Source organism: Mercenaria mercenaria, chromosome 1, assembly GCF_021730395.1.
Source record: "Mercenaria mercenaria strain notata chromosome 1, MADL_Memer_1, whole genome shotgun sequence".
In the NCBI taxonomy this organism is placed as follows: domain Eukaryota; kingdom Metazoa; phylum Mollusca; class Bivalvia; order Venerida; family Veneridae; genus Mercenaria; species Mercenaria mercenaria.
Genome location: NC_069361.1, coordinates 98989522 through 99004864, shown reverse-complemented (window position 1 = coordinate 99004864; position 15343 = coordinate 98989522). Strand labels below are relative to the sequence as shown.

At 36.1% G+C, this 15343-nt stretch overlaps 1 protein-coding gene across 2 annotated transcripts in view; it reads left to right on the top strand.

The window, feature by feature from the left end:
* The window catches only part of LOC123529181 (protein dispatched homolog 1-like), a 139116-nt gene that overhangs the window by 41366 nt on the left and 82407 nt on the right, over positions 1-15343 (top strand). For both annotated transcript variants that reach the window (XM_053518338.1, XM_053518343.1), the window contains exons 2-3: positions 5963-6025; positions 6949-7168. The gene's annotated coding sequence lies outside the window, so the exon portion shown is untranslated. The remainder of the gene's footprint in view (positions 1-5962; positions 6026-6948; positions 7169-15343) is intronic.

The following is a 15343-nucleotide window of genomic DNA, read 5'->3' as shown; positions in this document are numbered from 1 at the left end:
AAAACTTATAGAAAAAGGTAAAAGCCAATATATTTTCTGATCTAAATTTGAATGTGATTAATATTTTTTTTATAGAAATTAAATATTTGTCTCAGTTGTCATACATTATAATCAACACCTGGCTTTGTTATATAATGCAATAAACAGCACTCGACAGGGGTAAATAGGTGTGAAAATATCCGAAAATTGTTGTTTACAGATTAGTTATAAGCGATGTTGGATTATTAAATATAAAGGAACTTGTGGATAATTTCTTTGTTGTTTTTTTTATTGTTGTTTCTTTTTAATCGGGACTGTCACTCATGATTTCAAAATTCTTGGAAATTATTGCGGATGTCCTGTATAATTTATCGCGGATGTCCCGTCACTTTCATCATTCTGAAGTTTTTGCAACAAAATATAACTTTGACACTACCAGTACGATAACTGATATTTTTCATATAGATCTCTAATATTTATTCAGTCCATGAAACATTATTTTCATTTCTTTGACGTTAGCTTGGATGACTAAGTATATAACCATTTGTAAAGGCGGAACTTAAAATAATTTTGCCGATAAAATACGTCACGCGTTCTACATCCAAAGCTGTCATTAGTTTGTCGCATGTTTTAACTCAAGTCAAAGATCGACAGGCACGTGGCAGTGTATGAAATACACTGTGGCAGTGTAGGAAATACACTATGTATAAATATGACATGTCGCTCGGCAATTAAGGTGATGACACGCTGTGTATTATGAACGGAAACGGCCGCGGGTAATATCAAGTTTTAGACTGGGTGGAGAGTTCTTTATACAAATTATATTTTCGGGAAGAATCATGAAAACAACTTTTAAAATACTATATATATGGTCAGCGGGTTTAGCTTTTTAGGCCTGATTTTTTATTTTTTTTTTTTTTTTTGCGAATTTGAACCGTCCATTTCGGCCGGCAGCCAGTTCTTATTGACAGCCCTGAGTAAAAAGGTCTTCCTATAAGCAAAGGCATTTACTTTGGGTAAAAGGTGTGTACTGTAACTAAAAGGCCAGTCTTATAAGTAAAAGGACAAAGATATCAACAAGAGGACCAAGATGGCCCTAGGTCACTCACCTAAACACACCATACCAGTGTTAACATGTTTGACATAGTGATTTCATGGAAACAAATATTCTGACCAATTTTCATTAAGATTGGACCAAAAATGTAGTCTCTTGAAGTGTAAACAAGTATTTTTTTCAATTTAACATAATGGCCTAGTTTTTAAGCCAAGGTAACCTACATTCAAACTTGGCCTAGATTTGATCAAGACAATCATTCTGACTAAATTTCATGAACCTCAGTTGAAAAATACAGCCTCTATCGCATACAAAACGTTTTTCTTTGATTTGTCCTAGCGACCTAGCTTTTGATCCCAGATGACCCGTATTCAAAATTGACCTTAATTTCATCAAGGCTATCATTTTGACCAAATTTCGTGAAGATCAATTGAAAAATACAGTCTCTATCGCATACACTAGGTTTATTTTTTTTGACCTAGTGACCTAGTTTTTTAATCACAGATGACCCATATTCTAACTTGACCTAGATTTCATTAAGGCAATCATTCTGACTAAATTGTATGTATATCCAGTGTAAAATGCAGCCCCTATTGCGTACACAAGGTTTTTCTTTAATTTGACTGGGTGACCTAGTTTTTAACCCTAGATGACCCATATTCAAATTCAACCTAGATTTCATCCTGACAAACATTCTGATCAAATTTCATGAAGATCTGGTGTAAAATGCAGCCCCTATTGCATACACAAGGTTTTCCTTTGATTTGACCTTGTGTCCTAGTTTTTGATCCCAGATGACCCATATTCGTAACTGGCCTAGATTTCATCAAGGCAATCATTCTGACCAAATTTCATGAAGATCAATTGAAAAATACAGCATCTATTGCATACACAAGGTTTTTCTTTGATTTGACCTAGTGACCTACTTTTTAACCCCAGATGACCCATTTTCGAACTCAGCCTAGATTTCATCAAGGTTATCATTCTGACAAAATTTCATGAAGATCAATTGAAAAATACAGCCTCTATCACATACACAAGGTTGTTCTTTGATTTGACCAAGTGACCTAGTTTTTGACCCCAGATGACCCATTTTCGGACTTGGCCTAGATTTCATCAAGGTTATCATTCTGATCAAAATTCATGAATCTCAATTGAAAAATACAGCTTCTATCGCATACACAAGGATTTTCTTTGATTTGACCTAGTGACCTAGTTTTTGACCCCAGATGACCCATTTTCAAACTTGGCCTAGATTTTATCAAGGTAATCATTCTGATTAAATTTCATGAAGATCAGTTGAAAAATACGGCCTCTATCGCATACACAAGGTTTTTCTTTGATTTGACCTAGTGACCTAGTTTTTGACCCTAGATGACCCATTTTCGAACTTGGTCTAGATTTCATCAAAGTAATCATTCTGACAAAAATTCATGAAGATAACTGAAAAATACAGCCTCTATCGCATACACAAGGTTTTTCTTTGATTTGACCTAGTGATCTAGTTTTGGACCCCAGATGACCCATTTTCAAACTCGGCCTAGATTACATCAAGGTAATCATTCTGACCAAACTTCATGAAGATCAGTTGAAAAATACAGCCTCTATCGCATACACAAGCTAAATGTTGACGGACGACAGACAGACGCCGGGCATCGAGCGATCAGAAAAACTCACCTGAGCAATGCTCAGGTGAGCTAATAAAAAACTAAGAAAATACTTTTTGGTTGTGTGGGTTTCGGGGAGTTACAGGATACTTATTTAAGAGACAATAGTAATTAAGTAATACAAAAAACTAAGAGTAAAAAAAAAATACTTTTTGGTGAAAAACGCTGTGTATTATAATTGCAACATCTTTTTGTTAATTTTTAGCATCTCACAAACATTGTTGAATAAAACCTCATCAGCAATTTTAATTCTTAAATATAAGAATTATGTCACCCAACCTAGGGCTGAAATTTATATCGCCAATTAGGGGCCTCCTAGGCCAAGTGGTTAAGGTCACGGACTTCAAATCACTTGCCCCTCATCGATGTGGGTTTGAGCCTCACTTGGGGCGTTGAATTCTTCATGTGAGGAAGCCATACAGCTGGCTTATGGAAGGTCAGTGGTTCTACCCAGGTGCCCGCTTGTGATGGAATAATGCACGGAGGGGCACCTGGGGTCTTCCTCCACCATCAAAGCTAGAAAGTCGCCATGTGATCTATAATTGTGTCGGTGCGACATTAAACCCAACAAAACAAATAAATAAGACTGTATCACCAATTACTTATTTCTTTGACAACATGTTGTACTTCAATTTCTCTGTCATGTACAATGTCACAAGAAAGTTATCTCCCTTTTTGTTTGCTGAAAGTTAAATGGAGAAATTTTAGCAGTAAAATATTATTGCATGTACATAAAAATAGTACGTTCCTCAAATTGGTGAGGTATTTAAGGTGTTGAAATGTCCAGAGGCAGAGTCCATCTCTATTCCAGAACAAAAAGGTCAGGACAAGTAGGTGACAGTCACAGTTACAAAGTAATCGTTAGTTGTCTATTTCTCAGAAACCTCCAATGTCAAAGGCAAGGGCACTTGGCTTAAGATTAAAGGGAATTCCTATAGTTTTTTATGCGCATCTTTCTGTGCAGCCGACACTTTCTGTGGAAAACTGAACTGAAGTCAACATTTGTTGAAACATGTTACAGACAATCTTAGATATGAGGAATTTTGAATGAAATAACATTTTTGATAAGTTATATCAGTAATCAAATGTTGATACTGGTTTATGTTGTATTGACAAGTATCATGCCTGACAGGTATCTTGCTATTTTTGAGGTTGTGTTTTCACATGGCATTTTAGTACGAAGACAGTGTTGTTCATATAATGTAAGATAATTGTACCCCCCGACAACAAAGTTGTAAGGGGGGGTATACTGGTTTCAGGTTGTCTGTCTGTCTGTCTGTCTGTCTGTCTGTCCGTAGACGCAATCTTGTGCGCACCATCTCTCCTTATCCCCTTGACAGAATTTAATGAAACTTCACACAAGTGATCAGTACCAACAGTAGTTGTGCATGGGGCATGTTAGGTTCTTTTAGAAAAAAAATTTGCAGAGTTATGGGACTTTGTTTTTTGTTACTATACTATATACATAGACACAATCTTGTCCGCACCATCTCTCCTCATCCCCTTTACACAATTTAATGAAACTTCACACAAGTGATCAGTACCAACAGTAGTTGTGCATGGGGCATGTTAGGTTCTTTTAGAAAAAAAATTTGCAGAGTTATGGGACTTTGTTTTTTTTTTTGTTACTATACTATATACATAGACACAATCTTGTGCGCACCATCTCTCCTCATCCCCTTGACACAATTTAACGAAACTTCACACAAGTGATCAGTACCAACAGTAGTTGTGCATGGGGCATGTTAGGTTCTTTTAGAAAAAAAATTTGCAGAGCTGTGGGACTTTGTTTTTTTGTTACTATACTATATACATAGACACAATGTTGTGCGCACCATCTCTCCTCATCTCCTTGACACAATTTAATGAAACTTCACACAAGTGATCAGTAGTTGTGCACAGGGCATGTTAGGTTCTTTCAGTGACAAAAATTCCAGAGTTATGGGACTTTGTTTCTTGTTAACATACTATGTACATACAGTCTGCATATGCAATCTTGTGCATGCCTAATCTACCAAACCCTTACACACAATTTAATGAAACTTCACACAAGTGATCAGTACCTGAACCCTAGTTGTGCATGGTGCATGTTACATTCTTTTAGATAAATATTCTGCATAGTTATGGGACTTTGTTTTTTGTTACTATACTGTATACATACAGTCTATATATATATACAGTCCACATAATTATGCAATCTTGTGTGCGTCAAATTGCAATGTACTGTGTCAGTGCATGCGGGGGGGGGGGGGGGGGGGGGGGGGGGTGTACATTCATCACCTTTAGTGATAGCTCTAGTTGACTTAGTACTGATAAGACAATATCACCTTTCAGATTATTTAGTATTCAATTATAGAAAGAATTAAGAATTTTTTTAACTTTTTTTTAACTTTTAGCAGACATACATGTAATCAATTTGGCCAAGTTCGCGCCATTTCTGTCCGAGCAGGTGTTGTATTCTAGCGGTCTTAACATAAAGTTTAGCCTGGTGACCCATACATTTTTAGCCATTTTTATGCTCACAACACAATTATCTATACACAAGAAGAAAAAGAAAAAATTCTATGAAAGAGTTTTTTCAAAATTTAAAAAAATATTCTTCACTATGGGTATTTTTCATTAAAAAAAGTTCACAAAAGTAAATATGAAACAATATTTTTTTCATTTGTACCCATTATTGTAAGGATACTGATAACCTGCATAAGCATGCATAATAGATAGCTGATAAGGCTACATGTCTATGTGGGAATGGGTTAAGAATTTTTTTAACTTTTTTTTAACTTTTAGCAGACATACATGTCTGACAGCGCCGCCCAGTGATAGTCGGAAATCGACGGTTGGGTGAAAGATGTAGATGTAGATGTAGATAGAGTATTACAAATATGACTATGATATCAAATAAGTATATAATAAAATCTGTAAAAAGAAAAAACCGTATTGTGCTGCCTGGATGTACATTTTGGTTGGTATTTATAAAAAAGCAGAAAATTATGAAAATGTTGAAAAATCGCTGGCAGTTTCAGCAACAGTGGGTGTGTTCAAAACATTTTTTCACAAAAACAAGCCTGGTGACCTATTGTTTTTATTTGTTCATTGTTTTCAGCACAAATTTTCCTATCATATATGTGAATTTAAAAAAAATCTATGAAAGGAAAAAAACAATAGGAATTCTCTTTAAGATCTTGCAGTCTATTATTACAGAATATTGGATCAAGACCAGAGTGCGAAAAAGTCACAGTATATGCCAATCTTTTATTTGTAGGATGTTGACAGTGTGAATGTTATGCCAGCAAACAGAACACCTCCTGATTTTAGTTTTTGAAAAGTAAGTTATTAGATTTCTCATGTGTACTGAAATGATGAAACTTACTCAACAGTTCAGAAATACATTTTGTCTGTTTTTTTTGTTTTTGTTTTTTTGCCAAACGAAGTCTTTAACCTTGTCATTTGTCTCAGGGAAGAATTCCAAAACAAGGTTAGGGTAATATTTAATAGTGGATCAGCATTTTCTGCTGCTACCACCCATTTTTCCAGGTTACTTCCTCAAATTATGAAAGTATAAGTTTTATGTTAAAGTCCATCATTGAAGTAAGTAATATTTGCCAGGGATTTGCACTTGCATTAGTCCAACATAGCGATTCTTTTTAAGACCTTTTATTTTAAAGGAACAATATTAAGGACATATATTTCGCAAATGATTTATATTTCGGCCAGTCAAAAGTTCAATTTCCGATTTTCTTTATGTGTTATGTAAAAGATAAGATATTTTGAATTACTGCATTATTGATTTCAATCAACAAAAAAGTAGTTTGTATTAAATTAATTATTACACCATATTAAATCTCAGATACCCCAAAAAAAATCATTTACATGATGTGAATATGATAGGTCTAGAAACCTGAGTCCTTTCACACCGCAACTTCTCATCAGACCTTGCTAGTATAGAAGACGTATTGATCGGTATCACCCTCTGATATTATGCTTTCCATTTTGTGCCATTACTTTTTAGCAAAATAACGAATTTCTAAAGCTTCTAAGTACACAATAGGTTTGATCGTAGTTGCTGGAGTATGTTTGATTTTCTTTATACATTGTTATTATCTTTAGATAACCTATTTTGATTTAATGGGTATTTCTACTAATGAAAATTTACTTTGATTTTGTGATGGTTATATAATGCTATTACTAGAATATATCTGAGTGTTCTAGTTAGATAACAGATTGATAGACAATATGTTTCTGTTACAGGGACAGTATGGATTGATGGTGAAATATGGAGATTTTCTCTGTGTCAGTAGATAATTAAACACTGACTGTGTTACTGTAGTGGAAGCTGACACTTTCTAACTGGAAATTGTTTCCTATTTGCATAGGAGTGTTGGCATCTGGTTTGAAATTGATCCATTCCGATTGATAGAAACTCGGAGAACTGCGAAAACAAGTGGGCAGGAATTTGTCTAGATTTCTGGTAAGACTTTCTATTAGGCAAGTATTAAGTTTTTATGTCCCTTGGCAGATAGTTATCTAACAGTCTTGGGGTTACTTGATTGTACATAGGAAAATCTTCCAAAAAATGTCTAGAAATAAACTAGAAGGCCTAGAGCTTAGATATTTGGTGTGTAGCATTGCCTAGTGGATCTCTACCAAGTTTGTTCAAATCATGACCCCGGGGTCAAGCTTAAATGCAAATCTTCATAGCAACCATTTAACCAGGTGAGCGATATAGGGCCATCATGGCCCTCTTGTCTTGACTTCGTGCTTATTTTGACCATGGGCATATAGTAATTGAACTGTCCATTTGTCTGCTTCCTTCCATATACAGCCCACATTAATGACACGATTTAGTTCATACTCGTACTCAACAATCCTTGTGGCAAGACCTTCAAAATGACCTAAATATAGATGATCTTGACCTTCATATGATCTTCACTGTTATATTTAAAACCTCAAAAAAACAACTTCTTTGGTCACACACTCGGAGGGCATGTTTTTGCGTTTTGAAAACGCAGCCCTTAGTTAGCTCACCTGTCACAAAGTGACAAGGTGAGCTATTGTGATCGCTTGATGTCCGTCGTCCGTAGTGCGTAGTGCATAGTACGTCGTCCGTCAACAATTTCTAAAAAAATCTTCTTGAAAACCACTGGGCAGAATTACACCAAACTTCACAGGAATGATCCTTGGGTGGCCCCCTTTCAAAATTGTTCAAAAAATTGAATTCCATGCAATGGCAACTGAAAGGAAAAATCTTCTTGTCCAAAACCACAGTGCCTAGGGCTTTGATATCTGGTGTGTAGCATCATCTGGTGGTCCTCTACCAAAATTGTTCAAATTATCCCCCTAGGGTCAAATATGGCCCCACCCCGGGGGTCACATAGTTTATAAAGACTTATATAGGGAAAACTTTGAAAATCTTCTTGTACAAAATCACATGGCCTAGGGCTTTGATATTTGGTATGTAGTATCATCTAGTGGTCCTCTACCAAGATTGTTCAAATTATCCCCCTAGGGTCAAATATGGCCCCGCCCCGGGGGTCACATGATTTATATAGACTTATATAGGGAAAACTTTGAAAATCTTCTTGTACAAAACCACATGGCCTAGGGCTTTGATATTTGGTTTGTAGCATCATCTAGTGGTCCTCTACCAAGATTGTTCAAATTATCCCCCTAGGGTCAAATATGGCCCGCCCCGGGTGTCCCAAGTTTTACATAGACTTATATAGGAAAAAAAGTTTTAAAATCTTCTTAGCTGAAACCACAACACTTAGACCTTTGATATTTGGTTTGTAGCATTGTCGTATGGTCCTCAACCAAAATTGTTTAAATTGTACCCCTTGGGTGAAAAGAGGCCCTGCCCTGGGGGTCACAAGTTTTATATAGACTTGAAATAGGAAAAAGCTTTAAAAATCTTCTTGTCTGAAACCATACGACCTAGGCTTTTGATATTTGGTATGATGCATTGTCTAGTAGTCCTCTACCAAAATTATTCAAATTATGTCCCTGGGGTTAAAAGAGGCCCCACCCTGGGGTCTCTAGTTATTATGTGAGTTATATAGGAAAACTACTTAAAAAATCATCTGATCCTATTTCCAAGACTGTTTAATTATAATTATCTGATGACCCCAAGTAATATGATGTCACTTGACTGTGACCTTGACCTACTGACCTGCTTTCTTACTTTTAGCTCACCTGAGCACGAAGTGCTCAAAGGTGAGCTTTAGTGATTGCCCTGTGTCCGTCGTCCGTCCGTCCGTCATCAACAATTTGACTGTTAACACTCTAGAGGTCACATTTTTGGCCCAATCTTAATGAAACTTGGTCAGAATGTTACCCTCAATAAAATCTTGGATGAGTTCGATATTGGGTCATCTGGGGTCAAAAACTAGGTCACCAGGTCAAATCAAAGGAAAAGCTTGTTAACACTCTAGAAGTCACAATTTTGGCCCAATCTTTATGAAGCTTGGTCAGAATGTTTCCCTCAATAAAATCTTGGACGAGTTCGATATTGGGTCATCTGGGGTCAAAAACTAAGTCACTGGATCAAATCAAAGGAAAAGCTTGTTAACACTCTAGAGGTCACAATTTTGGCCCGATCTTAATGAAACTTGGTCAGAATGTTACCCTCAATAAAGTCTTGGACGAGTTTGATATTGGGTCATCTGGGGTCAAAAACTAGGTCACCAGGTCAAATCAAAGGAAAAGCTTGTTAACACTCTAGAGGTCACATTTTTGGCCCGATCTTAATGAAACTTGGTCAGAATGTTACCCTTAATAAAATCTAGGACATGTTCGATATTGGGTTATCTGGGGTCAGATACTAGGTAGTAGGTCACCAGGTCAAATCAAAGGAAAAGCTTGTTAACACTGTAGAGGCCGCATTTATGACCTTATCTTAATGAAACTTGGTCAAAATGTTAATCTTGATGATCTATAGCTCAGGTTCAAATCTGGGTTAGGTGGGGTCAAAAACTAGGTCACCAGGTCAAATCAAAGGAAAAGCTTGTTAACACTCTAGAGGCCATATTTATGACTGTATCTTCACGAAACTTAGTCAGGATGTTAAACTTGATGATTTTTAGGACAAATTTGAATCTGGGTTATGTCGGGTCAAAAACTAGGTCACCAGGTCAAATCAAAGGAAAAGCTAGTTAACACTGTAGAGGCCACATTTATGACCATATCGCAATGAAACTTGGTCAGAATGTTAATCTTGATGATCTTTAGGTTAAGTTTAAATCTGGGTTAGATGGGGTCAAAAACTAGGTCACTAGGTCATATCAAAGGAAAAGCTTGTTAACACTCTAGATGCCACATTTATGACTGTATCTTCATGAAACTTAGTCAGAATGTTAATCTTGATGATCTTTAGGTCAAGTTCTGATCTGGGTCATGTCGGGTCAAAAACTAGGTCACGGGGTCAAATCAAAGGAATAGCTAGTTAACACTTTAGAGGCCACATTTATGACCATATCTTAATGAAACTTGGTCAGAATGTTAATCTTGTTGATCTTTAGGTCAATAGGTCAGGTGAGCGATACAGGGCCTTCATGGCCCTCTTGTTTAAGATACAGCCTTGAAATTTTGATGACATACACAGTTTTGCACACAAATTGTAAAACTGAATTTCATTGACCATGAATGTGACCTACTGACTTTCTTAATATTTTATCATCAGTTTGACATTTGAAACATGTAGCTCATATTACTCAGGTGAGCGATCCAGGGTCATCATGACCCTCTTGTTATTTGGTTTTTAGTAGTGATTTCCCGATTGCATGCAACGCGTAAAATTCTATCAATAAAACTAAATTAAAGCCACATTAAACGTATTCAATGCATTTTTTGCACATCTAAGACGATTACTCATTGTCAGATTCTAGACCGGATGTAAACAAATGTCCTAGGTATAGTTAGCATCGGTCTTATTTTCGAACGAAAATTAATATGAAATCAGTCAAAACAGTGAATAAACATTTATTATTTGAGAAATTGAATTAAATAAAAAGCTAAATACGAAACTCTTTCCAACAAATAAAATTTCCTTATCAAAAATACGAATTTTATACTAGATATTGTGATATTAATGCCCGACGTCATATCGTTCATCTGCAAGAATGGCCGAACATTACAGTAGTCCACCCGCAAAACCTGACTTTAATTAATGAGCAAAACATTAAACATTAGTCAAAACTGTTAAATGGAGCTGAAACTGAAAAGTCCATAAAGAAAACGGTACTTACATAACGGTCTTGCATTTTTGTATCATTAAAAGTTATGGCTGGTGATCCGTGGTTCGATCTGTGAATCGTCAGCCCCGACTCGCGGATCGGATCGGATCGCGACTTGTCTGACGATCCACAGCCCTAGGTAATAATACATTTATTTTCCATGTATTAATTTACTTAACCTGCTGAATAGGGCTAGAATCTACACATATTCAGGACCCGATTCCGACGACGGGAGTTGTTCCGCCATTTTGCCAAAATTTTTGGTCAAGGAAGCGCACTAGTCTAGGACGAGCACTTGTTTGCATTGAAATACCGGGAACTTGGATAATTTTCTGTTCCTGTAAGTTCGGATAGTATGTGAAGCAATTGTTTACCAACAAAAAAGTGAGAAAAATCGAGGGGAAATATAATTATATTCTTGTTTAAATGGATTTGTCACACATCACAAAAGATAGTTAGAATCAACTATTTGACTGATTGTAAGATGCTGTCATTCTTTCAGTTGCGTATATGTAACAATCGTGAATTTATTACAGTCATAATTTCTCAAACAATTATACAAACAAATATTAATTTCAGTTTCAATCTTTTTTCTCTGCATAATCTTTTCAGTCTGCCCCGAGGATAAAACTACACTGATGTTTCACAAGTCAAATAAACGTGTCAAAATATTACAATAACAAAATTTTCTTACTGTAAAAATTTATAAAAGTTAAAACATCCTATTAATCCAATAACCCTAACTGGCGAAAGAAATTCACAAGATTCGTAATATTTGCAATACACAGTGTTACATCACACCCAGATGTAACCCCTTCTACCTGTCAATCAAAATTCTTAAACTTCAAACAGAGTACCGCTTTGATCTTTGACACGAATGTACTGCTGATGTGATGCACTATCCTTTAGATATCTCTGTAGGTCACTCGTGGTGTGATTTAAAAAAAATATATATTGTAGACTCGTTGGTTTTTAAAAGCAGAAATATAATTCTTGGAGATATATGTGCCAACAGCTAGTGTGTGTGTGTGTTTTTTTCATTTTACTGTAAATATTTTTGTTTTGTGTGTGTGTGTGTGTACAAACAATTGGGAGGAAATAGAAAATAAAAAGTATGAAATAAAGATCACTGTTTTTGTTTTGGAAAAATCTGCTTTTCAAGATGTTTTTTTTTTTTTTTAGATATTTTGTTGATTTTGGCTATTTTCAAGTGGAAAAAGCTCTTAAACAAGAATGGTGACCAATGTATTTTATTTCACATTTCCATTTTAATTATTGTCCTGAGATAATCACATCAATATACCAAGGTTGAAGAAAATTGTTAGTTCGAAACGTGTGACAATACAATTTTACAGACAAATACTGATTCTTGTTGTTTTGAATGTTACTCTTACAAGTCATTACATGTACATTTTGTATACATTTCAACTGAAATAAATTAAAGAACAATATATTGTCATTACTGTTCTTGAGTGTGTAGACGGTGGTGAAACCAATTAACAATACCATGTATAATATATATATGACTGTTTCGATTAATAATCAATCGATTGTACCCTTCTGATTCGATTTGATAATCTATTGCACTTTGGGTCCGATTATGAAACACTAGTTTTTAGCTCATCTGATATTTTGAGGAGAAAAAATGATGAGTTATTGTCGTCACTTGGTTTGCGTTGGCGTTGCCTGATTAAGTTTTATGTTTACAGGGGTCTAGCTAGGTCCAATTTTTTGGGAGAAGTCACTTCTCCCTCAAGCAGATTTAAGGAGAAGTGGGGAGACTTTAAGGAGAAGTGGGAAGACTTTTCCTACCGCAATGATGTTCAGTGATTCGAAAGGTGGCTGTAACTTTCTTGTTTCTTGATAAAAATATTGATGTGACCATTCATTTTCTTAGTTAGATCATTTCCCATACAGTGGTTATTGTTTTGTTAAAAAATTCTGAAAAAAAATATCGTTTTCAAAATTTAAGCCGATCCTGTAAATGTAACCCGCCGAATTTTGGTTATATCTTGTATGAAGTGTTTATTATTAACACCGAGGAATGTCAGAATCTCACTCGAATGAAACTGAAAGTAAACTGTGTAATCTAGAAATACATATTCAAATAAATTCATCTATGGAAGTCAATTTAAACATAGTTAATACATTACATGTCGTTCTTTTATCATAGATAACAAATAATTGTGTACCAAATTCCAATTAATCGCATGGTTAATCAGCAGTTTCTCTAAAAAAACTTTGTTTTTTGCACTCAAACATGTTGACAATTAAACGCGAAGTGACAAAGACGTAACCGTGGCGCTAATTGGCTAAACACAATCGACTCTGGTGTATCGGACAATTTGATTCGCTTTCACACTTCTCGGGAAAATCTCGCAAGTACCTGACGTAGGCGGAGCTTAAATTATGCTTTCGGCGTGTGTCTCTGTGTATTCAACACTCATTTGACACCGTGCGAATTGTCAACAGTCCGGGTGGCGGTAATTAGCGAATGCGGATATCAAAGAAAATCGGGCGACTTGCATTTCGCTTTGAGGCTAGTTTTGAGCGAAGTTTGAAGTTCCAAAGCGCCTATTTCGCTAAGTCGCCCACTCGCGAGAGCCCTGGTTTAGGTCAGTTTTTCTCCTGAACTATCAAAGCTATTGCTTTAAAACTTGCAACACTTGTTCACCATCATTAGCTGACTATGTGAATTATGTAGTTAAACAGCATCCAATACTTAGTCCACTGTACCTGATTGCTATTCTGCAACAGTGTAACATCGCCTACTTTTATGTACATGAGTTTGACATCCACAACCTTTCTAAGAATTGTTAATGTTAATAGCACAAATCACTTTGATGTTCAGTGTTATACAAGGTCTTGTTTATTAATTCTCTAAACTACTTAATTTGTTGAAAAGATTTTCATCTTCTGAAGTGATCTTCAGTAAATCAGATTGATTTTCACCAGTGCATTAACTTTTGCCCTTAATTTTTAGCTCAACTGAGCCAAAGGTTTAGGGTGAGCTATTAGTATAAGTGGATGGTCCGGCATGCACAATTTTACATGAACATCTCCTCTCACTTTACTCTTCAGAATGTCACCAGACATGGTCTGTAGCATCCTGGCAAGGTCCCATTTCAAGTTTGTTCAAGTGGTTGAGAGTGCTTGACACCATTTAGGGGTCAGAAGAGCTAAAAATAGAATATCCTTTTAACATCTTCTTCTCATGAACCACTTGATGGATCTTGGTGGGCCAGTGGTCTAGTGGTAACACGCTTGACTGTCAATCCAGAGGTCCGGGGTTCGAATCCCGGTCCAGGCACTGGAAATTTCTGAGATGCTCTTGAGTGTCTCCCACCTAACTAGAGGCCTGTACTGATTCTTCCCAGGAAAGACGGCTTCGCGTGTATCGGTGCTATACACCGGGCATGTTAAAGAACCAGACTGTCTATTCGAAAAGAGTTAGGCTAAGTTAGCCGGACACGTCTGTATCTGAAAAGTTCTCTCTGTTTTTCTGGGGTCTTTATCTCACTCTGTCCCTCTGGTCAGATCGCTCTGTGTCTGTACTAGTAGAGGATGATTTCGCGCCCTGTGTGGCTGCAGTTGCTGTAAAGCGCCTTTGAACGTGTTTATCATGAAAAGGGCGCTATATAAATCTGGTATAATATTAATAATAATCTTCATCAAACTTGGTCTGTAGCATCATTGTAAGGTCCTGTTTACATTTTGTTCAGTAGGACCAATGGTCCCTTTTAGGGGCTGCTAGAGCTAAAAATAGACATACTTTAAACGACTTCTTCTCATGAACCACTTGATTGATCTTCATCAAACGTGGTCTGTAGCATCAGTAGAAGATCCTCTTCCAGTTTCATTCAAAAGGGGAAGCTTGGCCCCTTTTTAGGGACCACAATAGCTAAATAAAGAAATACCTTTAAATGACTTCTTCTCATGAACTGCTTGATGGATTTCCTTCAAACTTTGTATAATCATTGTAAGATCCTCCACAATGTTTTTTTTTCAAGTGGTGGCACTGAGGCACTTGATCACTTTTAGCTGCCACTAGTTTATACTAAACACAGTTGTTACCATTCATGATTCATTGTGTTCAAGGTCAAACATTCAAGGTCAGGTAAGCAACTGACACCCATGCTGGTCCTCTTGTATTATCTCACCCAGGTTATATACACTCTATATGACCTCAAATTTTCTTAAATGTTACTTCCTAAGAAAGACTTCTCCCCATACTAACAGTAATAACCTTTTCCTGCAAGAAATATAATTGAAGACATCAAAGTCATTTATCAATATAAAATGAGAAACCTAACTTTTATCCAGAGTCAAAAGTTCATGATTCTTGCTACGGATGTTCTAATTAAATTTAGTGCCATACATAGATAAAGTATCATGTTATGTATAATAATTCCCTT